This window comes from Lolium perenne, chromosome 1, assembly GCF_019359855.2.
Source record: "Lolium perenne isolate Kyuss_39 chromosome 1, Kyuss_2.0, whole genome shotgun sequence".
Lineage (NCBI taxonomy): Eukaryota > Viridiplantae > Streptophyta > Magnoliopsida > Poales > Poaceae > Lolium > Lolium perenne.
In genome coordinates this window covers 254,813,347-254,817,223 of record NC_067244.2, presented here as the reverse complement: position 1 = coordinate 254,817,223, position 3,877 = coordinate 254,813,347, and the positions used below count along the sequence as shown (strand labels likewise).

Here is a 3,877-nt window from a genome sequence, read left to right as displayed (position 1 = left end):
GCTACCTAAATCCAGCGACTCCAAGTTATTGTCTGAAGAGATATCTTAGCGTGGAGAGTGAGTACGATCCTCAGAGTGCACACGGTCGTTTTACTGAACAAAGTGATCCGAAACAATAAAAAATTAAAACCGTTCTCTTTGTTCGGATACTTTGTGTGAGATTACGATGATGCTAGTCAATGTATTGGTTCAGCTTCAGCTACAATGTAGGTACAGCAAAATTGCTACACTGAAACTCTGTGTGAGACAAGTATTGCACCGCCACCGCAAGGCCATCAACGACATTGCCGACAAAGATGCTATCTTTTATGTGCACTTGGCTTCCATCCATCCCTCATGGTGCATTCCGTTTAGAAGATTTCTAGACCAAATGCGATGGCAGATATTTACAGCAATTTTTCTAGTAGATCAAACTTGTGTGCTCGAGAAGATGTAATGCCAGTTGTATGATATTTAACATTCCTGGAAGATTTTTGTAGCAATATTTCGATAATTAACAAACCCGTGTGTTCGCCAACCCTTGCGAGTATACAATAGGAGGAACTGAAACTCTGTTAATTTTTTCTCACCCAACATTGTCTTGCTTGGGCGATCCCCATCTTTTCATCTCTCTGATGAGCAATAGTTGAACTCCCACCCAACATTGTCTTCCTTGGGCTTGGGCTCATGCTGGAGCGAGAGCTCCTGTGCCTGTGGTGTCCAATCAGCTCGGCCGGCCCGCCAAGCGAGCAAGCGTTGGCTCCTCCGCTTGCCGGGCCGGCGGTGGCTGTGCTGCTCTTTCTCGATCTGGGTGGAGCGAGATCAAACCAATCAGCTCTGTCTGCCCGCCGACGAGCAGGCGTCGCCTCCTCCGCTCGCCGGGCCGACGTGGCTGTGCTGCTCTTTGGCGATCTGGGTGGTCTGAGATCACCCAAGTTGTCCAATCAACTCCGTCGGCCCGCCGACGAGCAGGCGTTGCTTCCTCCGATCGCCGGGCCGGCGGTAGCTGTGCTGCTGCTGCTGGGGAAGGGGAGCTGGGTCTGTTCGTTTGCGTCCGCGGTGCTCTCCGTCCTGTCCGCCTGTTCGCCGCTCAAGTTGAGTGCTCGCCCTCTCAGACCCTCCCTCCCGTTCTAATTTTCCTCCCACTGTCGTCTTCGCTAGAGTATTAACATTGTTGTTTCAATTCTTGCAGGTGCGGTGAGGAGGTTGGACATGGACGCTGAGAGGGCCGCGCACGCCGACGAGCTCCCCCCAGCTCCCAGACCCGCATCATCCAGCCAGTGCGTGCGGTACGCTCAGTTTACCCAACACCTAGAACAAATAACACCTAGCATTAGCTGTGGAAGTTGGGTGAGGAGATCATTGCTAATGCAGCAGACTCAACCCAGTTTGGGTCTACCTCTGAAGCAAAGAAATTCTTGCTCACCCACTATCCCTAAACCCAATACTTCCTCCCATCCATATATTAGTTGTCGCCGATTCAGCGCATCTTTGTACTAAATCGGCGACAGCTAATTTGGATCGGAGGGAGTACTCGTTCTTGCTTGTGGTGATTGAAATAAAATGAGACCAAAGTAATTAATCTTCACAGAACATGTTTTGGCATGCACATCTTGAACCGGTTGCTGCGGATCGTCCTATCTGTCGCTTCTAGACAGAGCAAGTAGCTCAACGAAACATGAGCACAATTTGTCTTGCATTTAAGCAAGATCCATGCTTATTTTTTGTGGGAATGCCCACATGAGCTAAAATACTTAGCCGCCCACATGAGCTAAGCACAATTAGCCACATAATATTGCGGTGGCAAAAGGCATGCTTCATTGTGTGCAATTGATGTGCACAATAAGTCTATTCAAGTCAGGTCTGGCCCTTGTGGGCAGACTACCCTGCTCAATGATATTTGAGCACTATGGATCTTGCGGTTAATGACGATCCACACTTATTTATTTGTGGGAATGCCCACACCAACAAACACTGTTAACCACATATCGTGGTTAAAAAATGGTTATTTCAGCTTTTACAAGTTGAACTTTAACCATTGATGCTATGTACTGTTGGTCTTGCAATGGAGCAAGATCAATTTTTGTGCCTGGTAGTGCTTACTTGCACTAAAACATTTGACCACATGTTGTGGTTGCAAGAGGTAGCCCTATCACCCAAAAATTGAGCATCACTATCTCACAGAAGAGCCTTGCATTTGGCCTTGTTCTGCGTGTGGGTGTGGATAGGGGGGTAACTCCGCCTATGCTATCATGAGGTTATACTTCATGTTGCATAGCCGGTCCCAAGCCCGGAGAAAAGGAGGAGGGACCCCATGTTTAGTGTCAGTGTTCTTGTGTGTAATTTAATTAAGATATCTCTCATTGTGATTGAATTCATTGATCAAAATTATCATCCAGGTTGATCTCTTAGTTGAGAAAAGTTGTTTCATCTTACTTATCCTTGTCATCATTCCTTGTCAAGGTGGTGCTGAATAATTTTTCTACTTAGTTGGATCACGCAAATCCTATTGATAGTCCAACCAGCTGTTAATAGTATCTTGACAAATACAATACTAATAAGGAAGCAGTGGCCAACTCTTGTTTAATCAGCAGAAATATAAAAATTCTAGGCATGGAAAAACTCTTTTTAAGAAGAAATAATTGGCATAGGCCTGAAAACAGTGAAATAGAGTTTGACTGAAGAAAAAGGAGTATCATCAGCTGAAGCTGACGGAGAGGATTCTTCTAATGCTGAAAATAATAGTACATCTTCTGAATGCAATTGTTAAGTGATTGAATGGGAGGAACGAAGGGGAAGCATAACGCAGAAATAGATAGATTGAGCTTTAACTCTTGTACTTCTGTGCATGTAAGTTACTCTGCTGAGTATTAGGATAAATATATATCAATTGATCAAGTTGGTGCGAGTATTCCATACCATCTTCCTGTATTTTGTTCTTTTATCTGTAGCATGCCTTGAAGGACCTAAGGCACTTGTACTGCAAGTTGTGATGGCATTGTACTAGATTGTTGTCATGAAATTGTCTTTTTTGATTAATTTGTTTGTAAATTTGAACACATGGAAATCAATATTTTAGTTCTTTTAAAACAATATTTTCTTTGCAGTCTGCACTGTTATTTGGTCAGCTGCCTTGTTTTTCTCTTTCACCCTGAGCCTGGTGACTCGAAACTTAGACCTGTAGAGTGATAAATATATAAAGGTTTGCTAAATTTGTTTGCCATATATGTTTAACTTAACAATTTGGTAATTTTTTTTTGTCCTTCTCCCAGGAATTCAAGAGCAGCTCCATGTCATGACTGAAGAGGAATGGTAACGGCTGGAGTGTGAGGAAGGTATACCAGCAAAATCAAGAGCTAATGCATCTGCTGCGCGGGCTGCCAGAGTCCAATTAAGCATCGATGAGGGATCCTTTGACGTGATGGAGCAGATTGAGGTTCAAATACTTTGTGTACAGAAGTTGGATGTCTTTGTCGGCACTAGGCAGCAGTTCAGAAATTAACTGAAAATCCATATAGCATATACGCTAGTAGTACCTGATGTCTTTGTCCTGAATTTCTACTGTCCATAAATCAATTCTCAGGTCGAAGACTGAAGCTCTTGTCTTGCAAAAATCCTTCCAATAGGTGTTTTTTTTATCCGCACGGTGTTCTGAGTGTAAAATCAACTGCTAGTGTCTCTCCCGGGGAGTCTACCCACAGAAGTTCTCCAGTGTAGTTCTCAGCCACGAACATTCTTCTTGGTTTGTTCAGTGATTGTTCGACCGGTAGAGGATACGCCCCATGCTACCTAGTGTTGCGAAGTTGATGCCATAGCCGGCTTGATATTGCAGGTACAGTACTTGCCAACTGCTAGCTTGCTGCATAGGCAGCAGCTATCTACAATATCTGCCGTTCAG

At 44.4% G+C, this 3,877-nt stretch overlaps 1 long non-coding RNA gene across 1 annotated transcript; it reads left to right on the top strand.

The window, feature by feature from the left end:
* The first annotated feature begins 509 nt into the window (after positions 1 to 509).
* Positions 510 to 3,648, top strand: LOC127327682 (uncharacterized). The gene is made up of 3 exons (XR_007868684.2): positions 510 to 1,073; positions 1,172 to 1,268; positions 3,252 to 3,648. It is a non-coding gene; the product is annotated as an uncharacterized lncRNA (long non-coding RNA).
* Positions 3,649 to 3,877: the final 229 nt, after the last annotated feature.